We start from the raw sequence: 12593 nt of genomic DNA on the forward strand, positions 1-12593 counted from the left end.
CAATTTGGTGTGGCCAATCCGCCTAACCTGCACAGCTTTGGGATGTGGGGGTGAAACCCACGCAGACCACAGGAAGATTGTGCAAACTCCACACCGACGGTGACCCGGGGCCGGGATCGAATCTGGGTCCTCAGTGCCATAGGCAGCAGTGCTAACCCCTGTGCCACCGTCCTGCCCTGTGCTGAGGTGAAAAGCGCGCTCCAACACCTTTTCACCCCCCCCCCCCCCCCTTGGCTCATCCCAAAGCCTTTGCGCCTTATGTATTTTTTTTGAAGGAAGGTCACTGTTGTGACACAGGAAACCCACCAGATATTTTGTGCATTGCAATGACTCCAAATTATCTACATGGGGACTGCTCTCCAGGGAGTTTTCCAATTCACAGCTGTTTTTCCAGGCACTTAGAAGCGAACAGTGGCAACACTAGCAGTCCATGGGCTTTCCAGTCTGAGGCGATACCTGTGCGATTGTGGACAGATCCGTGGAAATTCTGTTTACCACGTGCAGTGTGGTGATCAATGGCTTTGGTTTGTTGATGCTGGTTCCCTCATTTCTGTTTCCATCAAACACTACCGGAACAAATACAGACCTGGGTTAGACACAGAGTAAAACCCCCTCTACACTGTCCTTCATCAAACACTCCCAGGACCGGTACAGCATGGGATTAGATACAGTGCAAAGCACCCTCTACACTGTTCCCATCAAACACTCCCAGGACAGGTACAGCATGGGGTTAGACAGAGTAAAGCTCCCTCTACACTGTTGCCATCAAACACTCCCAGGACAGGGACAGCATGGGGTTAGATACAGAGTAAAGCTCTCCACACATCAAATGCTCCCAGGACAGCTTCAGCATGGGGTTAGATACAGAGTGAAGCTTCTGCTACACTGTCCCCATCAAACACTCCCAAGATGATGACCTGTGCTGAGACATCTTTCCGAGCACTGGCCACGACCCCACTCCCATTTACCCAGCCAAGTACTGAAGAAGCCCAGTGGTAGTGGCCATGCTGAGGATGTGGGATCAGACATCACTTTGGTCTTGTTGCAATGACCCCCATCTGCAAGAACTATAAATTCACCCCTATGCAATGGGTGCCTCCTTCAGAAGGTGGAGACCTATACATGGATGGCAGAGTGGCAACCTTGGGAAAACTCATGGACAACCCCCTTGAAAGGGAACTTGCTCCGGTATATGCAAATAAAGAACTTACTCCACAAGGAGAAAGCAATGTTCCGCCATTGGGTCACTGTGCGGAGTCTGCACATCCTCCCCGTGTGTGCGTGGGTTTCCTCCCACAGTCCACAAATGTGCAGGTTAGGTGGATTGGCCATGATAAATTGCCCTTAGTGTTGGGTGGGGTTACTGGGTTATGGGGATAGGGTGGAGGTGTTGACCTTGGGTAGGGTGCTCTTTCCAAGAGCCGGTGCAGACCCGATGGGCCAAATGGTCTCCTTCTGCACTGTATAATCTATGATAATCCACCAGGACATTCTCACTGGACAGATTTCTGACCGCGGGTATACTAGGGAACGGTAGCTGTGCGGACATGTACAAACGACTACTGGAAGGGGTACGGTCACTGCTCGAAAAGACACTGGAGATGTGGGAGGAAGAGCATGGAGATGGGGGGGGGGGGGGGGGGGGGCTCTGGATCTGCATTGGGCAAACGTTGCCTTGTGCAGGACTGAGCCTAATGCAACTAAAGGTGGTGCACATGGCACACTTAACCAGAACACGCATGAGCGGGTTCTTCCTGGAGGTGGAGGATAAATGTGAACGGTGCCAGGCCAACTACACCCGCCTGTCCCAGGCTCGTCGGATACTGGATCGCCTTTATTGAGGCCATGTCCAAGGGTGTTGGGGTGAGGGTGGAGCCGTGCCTACTAGTGGTGGTCTTCGGACTATCAGAACAGTCAGAGCCCACTAAATGGGGACAGGGCAGACGTCCCAGCCGTTGCCTCCCTGATTGCCCGCTGGAGATTCCTACTCGGCTGGAGATCAGCAGCTCCACCCAAGGCCGCAGACTGGCCGAATCCTTTAAATTAGAAAATATTAAATTCTCAATTGGAGGATCGGAGGAAGGATTCCACAACATGTGGATGCTATTCACCAGCCTGTACCAAAACCTGTTTGTGACCGGCAGTCAATGGGGGAGGGGTGGGGAAAGGAAAAGAGGGAGGATCGAAACTGACAACGGAAGGAGAAAAGAAAGCGGGAAGATAGGGGGTAAATAGAAGGCGGGGAGGACACCAATCAGAACGCAGGGCAGAGGGGACAACGGGCGAGGATGCTCACAGGTACAACCACAACACCAAGATACATCTGGTTGGTACCAAACAAGCCCCTGGTATATTTTACATGTAAATAATTAACACAATACAGGTGTGGCAACTGAATCATGCACCTGAAAGGTATGCTTTCAGGTGCATGCATACCTGTTTATTTTTGCTTTTATATACCCATTTAGAGGAGCAGTTTCAAGACGTGTTATTGAGTCAGCTTCCACATGGGGTTATTCCCTGTGGCTCAACTCAGTACAGAGAGGAACAAACACGACAGCCTGGACAAAGATGGCTTATTTAATCAAGCTTGTTATATGTACACAGAGAACAGACTGGATATTGGCCAAGACCTGTTCTGCTGAACACAGTAATTATACAACGTTCAAAAATCAATAGCTCACCCCAGTTGAACGCGATCCAATCCCTGAAGCTGCTACTTTTAAACTTATCCAATAGAATTGCAAGCAGTGTTTAAATTTCACCCAATAGAATCGCAAGCAGCGCATGATTGATCCTCATCCTGACAGCTGCATACAATCCCAGCAGCTTGTTGACTGTGGGGAGCAGAACAACAGAACCAGCACTCTGAATTGTTTCACAAAGACAAGGGGCGAAATTCTCCCCCAACGGCGCGATGTCCGCCGACTGGCGCCCAGATCGGCGGCAATCAGACGGGCATCGCGCCGCTCCGCATCTTTGGCAGCCGAGCCCCGACATTGAGGGGCTAGGCCGGCGCCGGAGGGATTTCTGCCCCGCCAGCTGGTGGAAATGGCATTTGTTGCCCCGCCAGCTGGCACGGAAATGCGGCGCATGCGCGGGAGCGTCAGCGGCCGCTGACAGTTTCCCGCGCATGCGCAGTGGGGAGAGTCTCTTCCTCCTCCACCATGGCGGAGGCGGAAGGGAAAGAGTGCCCCCACGGCACAGGCCCGCCCGCGGATCGGTGGGCCCCGATCGCGGGCCAGGCCACCGCGGGGGCACCCCCCGGGGTCAGATCGCCCCGCGCCCCCCCCCCCCCCCCAGGACCCCGTAGCCCGCGCACGCCGCCTGGTCCCGCCGGTAAATACCAGCTTTGATTTACACCGGCGGGACAGGCAATTTCTGGGCGGGACTTCGGCCCATCCGGGCCGGAGAATTGAGCGGGGGGTCCCGCCGACCGGCGCGGCCCAATTCCCGCCCCCGCTCAATCTCCGGTACCGGAGACTTCGGCGGGGGCGGGATTCACGGCGGCCAACGGCCATTCTCCGACCCGGCGGGGGGTCGGAGAATGACGCCCCATATGTCAGAAGTAATGTCCTTTTGGTCCAGTTAACTATCCTAAATCCCATTTCATTACTTATTACTGCTATGTCCTAAAAATACATGTTTAATGGTTAATAATGATTACTCAGTCCTATAATTCGTCTCAATCCTTAATAAAACAACTTATGTAAAACTACTCTAGTGGCATGCTAACAATTCAGTTTTAAGAGGTATCATCGCTGCACCCCCCCCCCCCCCCCCAATCCCCAATCCCCCCTTTTGTCCCTTGGCTAGCCCAAGAATAGGCCATTAAAGAGACATGCTGAATTTATTGGAGTCCGGCTGATGTGTGGAATATTCAACAGGTAAGAGCTGTAACAGTTCCTCTTTAACTAGGGGGTGACAGTTTGTCTTCCATTTCCTAATGCGGCGTCTGAGGCAACAGCGTAATAAGACGAACAATATAAACAGCCGCAAAAGTACAACAACTTGCGATATAATACGTATCCATGGATGGATATTGGCATTCAGTCCCCAATTCCATACTGTAGAGAAAAAGTTCTGTGACTGAAACAGTTCCGCAGCCTTCTTGGCATGAGTCTGGATGAGCTCCCGCTCCTTGTTCCAGAGGTGGTCAATTGGCGTTGCCTCCTCCCGAAGTCCTTCCCAATCGGCCTGCAAGCACGGGATGCGTGGAAGTCCCTTCTGGACATATCGGCAAATCCGCTGATCATCGTCAGTTCGCTCGCGATCATCCGCGTTCACAATGGTCACATCCCTGTATGGAGTCAGTTCATGTTGGCCAATGGTAATAGACTCAGATAAATTGGTTAGAACAACATTATGCCTAGGCAATTCACACACAATGCCTCGCTTGGTATAGTTATACGACGTAACTTATTAATTGTTGTCTGATATGGCTACAACTGTTTAAGTGCCATCCACACAAGCTGATTGATTTTCTGGCTAAGCGCTGTAGCCGTTTCAGCATCCTGGTATTTATCCTGAACTGCAGCTCTCATTTGCCCTTTCATAACCTCAATCCCTTCACTTATCTCTGCAATGTCGAGGGCGTTCAGTTCCACTATGTCTCTCTGTTGTCGCTTATGTATTTTCCATCAACCCCCATCCAAAATTCCCCTCTCCAAGGCTACAAACAATCCTAGGCCACAGCAATAGACTGGTAAGTGTAGATTGGCAACATCAATCATAACTCTTACATGTCCATATCCTATAATTCACCGGCACTGATTCATCATCGTCACTGATTCATCAGTGAGGGTCAGAACTAGCCCGTGTCCCACAGTGTGGCCAGTGATATGGTCATCACATTCGGGCTTGGGGGTTGTCCTTGGATACGTGGTTGTAATCGAGCAAGAGCCCACCGGTGTCACAGCGGTGCTGGTCGGCTTCAGCCTGATCCCCACCCATACCCTGTGGAGTCCTTGCTTCCGACAATATCCCAACCGATTCTCAGACTCCTGTGCTGACTGGCTGCCTACCTCACTTCCCCGATACAAAGCTGTTAATCTATCACATATCATCTCATGATTGTCAGTACGGTTAGGTGTCTGGTAGGGATCCATACAGTGAATTACCAGACGGTCCCCCATAACTTACTAGTGCACAATCAGGTGATTTGGGCCATCGATGGCATGTAGCGTTCCCCGATCGGTCATTTTAAAAACATGTCATCCTGCCTGGGGGCAAAGGTCCCGCATCCCAGCATTTCATATCACCTGTAACTCCCATGATCCTGGGTTCCCAACTGATATAGGGCCGAGGTATTTCGGAATTGCACGTAATTCGTATAAGCGGCCCCGCCGGAACATATAGAGTCCTGTTTGTGCACACATCCTGAGTGCCATCATAATAAAAACCTATACCACTCCTCCCCTTTGCATCTCTCATAACATTAACAGCATCCCGACGCACCCGCGTGACATTAGTAAACATGCGATCACTGGACATGACTTCAGCTCCTTCCTCGTCCCTGGCAAGGTGGTCGATGTTGATGGCTGCAACCAGAGATGAGATGGGATCCTGAGGTGTGCTAGTAATAGAAACCTGTAGGAATAAACAAACACCTTCCGGCGCTCAATTAGTATTATATCATTTGCATCATCGCCATTCCTTCCTCGTATACATCCTCTCCATGCCTTACTCCCATATCGTGAGCCACACTGGTGGCCCATCTACAAATACAGATAAGTCCTATTACAAGTGCCGCAGCTGGCAATGCCATGGCTACCCCCCCGCTCCCTGGATCCGCCGACCCACTAGAGGGTTCTCTCAATCCTTTTGACTATGCGATGACTCATGAGGTTATGATTTCAACTACGTCCAGTGCCGCCACTGCGGACTGGGTTTCTCGTCTATTAAGGCACAGATTTGTCCAGCGATGATTACTGCATAGGGTCCCTCCCATCAAACCCCTGGTCCCTTTTTGCCTGTCATGAGTTTGACCATGACCCTATCCCCTGGTGTTGGTTGTTCTGGGGTATGCTTTCCAATCAGTTTGGTCTAATCTCTATGCTGTTGCTGTGCAATTACCTGACCCTTAAGGGCAGATCTTGCATGCATTGGAGTACAGTGCCTTTACTTATCTCAAGTTCCGCCTCCGGGAGGTGCATTGCTCTTCCTGGCATTAACTCAAAAGGGGTTAGACCTGTACCCTGTTCCCCGGACGGGGGTTGCTCTTTGTCGCAACAATTTTGCATGTAGGGCCCGTATCCAATTATTCCCTTCCTGCAATATAGCTTTGGCTAGGCTATTTTCAAGGATTGGTTCATCCGCTCTCCCATTCCCAAGCTTGGAGGATGGTGTGGGATGCGGAATCTTTGCTGGATGCCAAAAAACCCACAAGCCTCCCCCATGACTTTCCCCGTGAAATGGGCCCCTTGGTCAGAATCCAGTTGAAGTGGCACACCCCACCTTGGTATTATTTCATTAGCCAATATCAAAGCCAGGGTACTAGCGGTGGCATCCTTACACGGGAAGGCTTCCATCCACCAGGTGAATTGATCTACAACCACCAAACAGTATGTTCTACCTGTACCCGAGGCAAAAACTCAGTAAAATCTAGTTGCAAATTTCTCCATGGTATCTTGGGCCGGGGGCTGACTTCCCATTTATCTTGCACGGACGGCCTGGCTCCACCAGGGGGCACTGTATGCATTGCTGGCAGAATTTGGCCACATCCCTGCCCATTCCCTTCCACCACCAACATTCCTTTCATAGTTTGATCATATTGTCTCTCCCTGTGTGCGCTTGCCCATGGTATATGTCCAACAGGGATTGTTGCACGGCCTTGGGGGCTATTATCTTTCCCTCTCTCCTCCATATTCCATCATGGCCTATCCATCTCCCGTTATCTCTCCACGCCCCCCCTTTTCCCCCACTAATGCTAGTTCTTGCACCTGCCTTACATCAATATCAGCATTGCCTGCGGCCTCCACGGCTGCTATTCCTGGAGTCTGCATCCCCACCCGTTCCTGCTCTAATAGCTCTATTGCTGCTTGATCGGCCCAACTATTACCTTGCTGCGCCTAATTCTCAATTCTCCGATGGGCCTAGACGTTAATCACGGCTGCTTCTAAGGGCTGTCAGGCGGTCAGAATCAACGCCTTGATTAAATCCTCCACTGGTGGTCACAAACCCTCGCCTACTCCAAGCTGTCATATAGTCATGAACTACGCCAAAAGCGTACTACACATTGATTTGCTTTCCCCAGCTCCATCCCAGGGCCTTCGTTAGAGCTATTAATCCAGCTATTCGTGCTGAGTGGTTGCCAGGGATCTGTTCTCCTGCAATCAACTCACCTTCAGTATCCACTACAACCCATGCCGTACGGGGCTCCCCTCCTATATACTTCCTTGCTCCCATCCACATATAGGTTGCTCACTCCCTCCACCACCAGTGGCTCTTCCGCCAAGCCTCCACTAGTGTCCTCCTCTACTTCCACAGCACATTCATGCTCCGTTACTTGTATTGTTAACCCTATCGTGGGATTTTCCTTCATATCTTTACAGATTTCCACATGTCTGTCCCCAGGTAAAATATTAGCTTCCCACTTTGAGCGTCTACCACCCGAGACACCCTTCAGTCTTCCAGCCTCTAAGAGTTGAACAATAGTATGAGGGCTATGGAGGATTATCTTACCCATCAGGGCGGTGGGTTCTGATGCATTTAGTGCCCATGAAGCACACGCCAAAACCTGCACACATTGGTGCATGCCTGTGGCTACTGCATCCATTTGGGCAGAGTAATATCCCACTGGTCTTAATTCATCCCCATGCCTCTGGGCTACTACATTGGCCTAGATTCCAATAGCCCTCTGGCAGGAGATGTGGAATGGCTTACTAAGGCCCGGCCACCCCAGGGTGGGCCCCTTCAGCATTACTTGTGTAAATTGGAAAAGCCTGCATCTCCTCCCCGCACTCTACTTTGTCTTTGCTAGCCCTTCCCCCCCCTTTGCTAAGTCTTGTAGGGGTTTCACAAGGGTTGCTTACCCCTCCACTAGATTTTAAATCATGTTGGCTATTGCTGCACTACTGAAAGTCACTTAGAAATTCTCAAATCCTCGAAGCTACTGCAAATCTTGTTCCACTGGCAGTTACCTAGAAAGTAAAACACGAAAGATCCATTGGGACAAGTCAATATTAAAATTCGCAATTCCTGTTAAAAGAAAACCTCTTCAGCTGTCAATTCCAAATTAAAACTTTGTTTCCTTTCTTCCGGCCAATATCAATTGTGTCAGGAATAATTATTTTTCAACCTGATCCAAAGTTTTAACATAAAATCAATCCAATACAGGATCAGACATAATCAATTTAGATATCTCAAACTCCAATCAATCCTGTTAAATTAAAATGGCCTCATTTTTACGTGTGTGAATTTATATCCGGATTAAAATTCCCACATGTGGTTCAGAATAATCCTGGAATCATGTCTCTGGCCAGAAAACATGACTTCAGGTTTTTGTCATTGTTCGGACTTGAAGCACTTAAATGATTAAACATTTATAAAAAAACTCAACTTCAGGCAGCAAGTGTTTTGAAACAAAAATAATCATTCCTCAGAAAGATAAATCTTAATAATAACATTACTCCACGAATCTCCTCCAAACAAACGAAACACGAACCTTCTGCTGGTAAAGTTTACAGCAGGCTTTTGTTCTTGCTGCACCTTCAAGCTGACAGTCGGTTAAAGTAATGAACATGGTTCACTACCCAATTTCATTATAAAAGTTAAACTGTTTGTTAGATTCATTTATCTTTCTTTTTTCCATTTAATCCAATCCTCAATACCTGATTTCATAGGCATGACCAATCCTTCAATAAATTTAAATCTCAAAGGCATTTCACTCAAACACACTATGAGCGACTAAACCTTTATTCCCTCACAGGGGTGGTGTATGCTTAGAATTTCTACTTTTAACTGGCGTTATTGAATTCCCATACATCCACAATTTAATCTTGTATCAAGTAATTTACACACATGTTTCGGGGCAATTTAAAAAACCAATCAATAGCATGCTAAAACAGTTAACTTTTGTGCTCCAATTCATGTATCTTTGTTGTTTTTTTTTACCTCCCCTCTAAGCAGTGGAGTTTCAAATCCTGTTGCACATACAACCTCAGAATAATGACACCAGCTTTGTCTGACTGGTCACTTACTCTGAGTCCCTCTGGGGTTCACTGTTTTGGCCTCCATCGAATCGTCGTGGGGCCCTACCCTTTCCAATCTTTTTAACGTGTGGCGGTTTATCCTGCTTTGCTCATCGGCGTGGCACAAAAGTCCATCTTTGCCCACCCAACATTAGCGCGTTCTCAGTGTTGCGTGTGTCCACCGCTACCTACTCACAACTTTTGCACAACTTATGGATCCGACCGCCTGATCCGTAACTCCTCTATCTACTGGATGGTAAATTGAAATGTACCCACCTGTGTTTAGGAGGCGAATCATTCTGCCAGAATCCTGTGTACGCCCGAGCTCACAGTGCCAAATCGTAGGAGCGGTTTCAAGACCTGTGTATTGAGTCAGCTTCCACATGGGGTTATTCCCTGTGGCTCAACTCAGTTCAGAAAGGAATAAACATGAGAACCTGGACAAAGATGGCGTATTTAATCAAGCTTATTATGTGTAGAATCATAGAATAGAATCATAGAAGTTTACAGCATGGAAACAGGCCCTTCGGCCCAACCAGTCCATGCTGCCCAGTTTTTACCATTAAGCTAGTCCCAGTTGCCCGCACTTGGCCCATAACCCTCTATACCCATCTTACCCATGTAACTATCTAAATGCTTTTTAAAAGACACAATTGTACCCGCCTCTACTACTACCTCTGGCAGCACATTCCAGACACTCACTACCCTCTGAGTGAAGAAATTGCCCCTCTGGGCCCTTCTGAATCTCTCCCCTCTCACCTTAAACCTATGCCCTCTAGTTTTAGACTCCCCTACCTTTGGGAAAAGATGTTGATTATCTACCTTATCTATGCCCTTCATTATTTTATAGACCTCTATAAGATCACCCCTAAGCCTCCTACGCTCCAGGGAAAAAAGTCCCAGTCTATCCAGCCTCTCCTTATAACTCGAACCATCAAGTCCCGGTAACATCCTAGTAAATCTTTTCTGCACTCTTTCTAGTTTAATAATATCCTTTCTATAATAGGGTGACCAAAACTGCACACAGTATTCCAAGTGTGGCCGTACCAATGTCTTGTACAACTTCAACAAGACGTCCCAACTCCTGTATTCAATGTTCTGACCAATGAAACCAAGCATGCCGAATGCCTTCTTCACCACCCTGTCCACCTGCGACTCCACCTTCAAGGAGCTATGAACCTGTACTCCTAGATCTCTTTGTTCTATAACTCTCCCCAACGCCATACCATTAACTGAGTAGGTCCTGGCCTGATTCGATCTGCCAAAATGCATCACCTCACATTTATCTAAATTAAACTCCATCTGCCATTCGTCGGCCCACTGGCCTAATTGATCAAGATCCCGTTGCAATCCTAGATAACCTTCTTCACTATCCACTGTGCCACCAATCTTGGTGTCATCTGCAAACTTACTAACCATGCCTCCTAAATTCTCATCCAAATCATTAATATAAATCACAAATAACAGTGGACCCAGCACCGATCCCTGAGGCACACCACTGGTCACAGGCCTCCAGTTTGAAAAACAACCCTCTACAACCACCCTCTGTCTTCTGTCGTCCAGCCAATTTTGAATCCAATTGGCAACCTCACCCTGGATCCCGTGAGCTTTAACCTTCTGCAACAACCTACCATGCGGTACCTTGTCAAAGGCTTTGCTAAAGTCCATGTAGACAACGTCTACTGCACTGCCCTCATCTACCTTCTTGGTCACCCCCTCAAAAAACTCAATCGAATTTGTGAGACATGATTTTCCACGCACAAAGCCATGCTGACTGCCCCGAATCAGTCCTTGCCTCTCTAAATGCTTGTAGATCCTGTCTCTCAGAATACCTTCTAGCAACTTACCTACTACAGACGTTAGGCTCACCGGTCTGTAGTTCCCAGGCTTTCCCTGCTGCCCTTCTTAAACAAGGGCACAACATTCGCCACTCTCCAATCTTCAGGCACATGGAGAACAGACAGGATATCGGCCAAGACCCGTTCTGCCGAACAAAGACCCGAACACAGTAATTATACAACGTTCAAAAATCAATAGCCCACCCCAGTTGAATGCGATCCAATCCCTGAAGCTGCTACTTTTAAGCTCATCCAATCGAATTGCAAGCAGTGTTTAAACATCACCCAATAGAATTGCAATCAGCGCATGATTGATATTCATCCTTGATGTGTTGGGTGCTCTGCTACACAGACGAACCAACACGGTTGCGAATGGTACAACTCAGTTTTATTACTAACATTTATTTACAGTGGTAAACTGGTTACTGAGGTTCGATCATAACCCTAGAATCTGTGGACCTATTCCTGATGCTATATTGGATACCATGATGGATGTCTGAGTGGCTTGCTGTGAGCTCTGTGCCCTGAGCTGTCTCCTGCTGGAATGCCCGGGAAGTGTTATGTTCCCTGTTTTGTAGTGTGTATGCTCTTGCCTGTGATTTGCTGTGGTGTTGTGTGTGTGTTGATTGGTCCGTTGATCTGTCCATCAGTATGTATGTATGTTTGTACCATGATGTTTACCTGAATATCATGACATCCCTCCTTTTTTACAAGAACATGTGCCTATGTGGTTATAAATAGAGATGTGTACTGAGTGCAGCTGGATGTGTGTGTGTGCAATATCTTCAGCATGTACATGGGGCTAAACTATATACAAGGGGTGATGACGGGTGCGACATAGCAACGAGGTTGTACCATAAACAAAGAACGGGGAAATGTTGAACGACAAAACTAATTCCTGTAACGACAAGGAAGAACAGAAACATATTAACACAGTGGTATTATGAGTTCAATGTACAAACAGGCTCATATGTCCAGTCTAATTATTAACCATTAAACATGTATTTTTAGGACATAGCAGTACTAAGTAATCAAATGGGATCTAGGATAGCTAACTTGACCAAAATGACATTACTTCTGACATCTTGGGTAGGATTCTCCGATTAATTACTCAGTCCTCTGAGGACTCAGTCCTGAAGTTCACCTGAGGAAGGAGCAGCGCTCCGAAAGCTTGTGACATCGAAACAAACCTGTTGGACTTTAACCTGGTGTTGTAAAACTTCTTACTTAATAAAACAACTTATGTAAAACTGCTCTAGTGGCATGCAACGATTCAGTTTTAAGAGATATCATCGCTGAACCCACCCCCTTCACCATTATGTAGATTCCCCTTTATTGTTGCGTGTTATCCCTTGAAATGTTGTTGTAAACAATTATTGTGAAACCAATAAAAATATTTTAAAATAACACTCCCAGGACAGACACAGCATGGGGTTAGATGCAGAATAAAACATCCTCTCTTTACATTTCCTGACGACAAGGTGTGACGTTTCTTGATTGTTCACTCAATCTGTGACCTCACTGGAATGTACGATCAGTTTTCCATCCTGTGTTCACACTCAGT

This window comes from Scyliorhinus torazame, chromosome 12, assembly GCF_047496885.1.
Source record: "Scyliorhinus torazame isolate Kashiwa2021f chromosome 12, sScyTor2.1, whole genome shotgun sequence".
Lineage (NCBI taxonomy): Eukaryota > Metazoa > Chordata > Chondrichthyes > Carcharhiniformes > Scyliorhinidae > Scyliorhinus > Scyliorhinus torazame.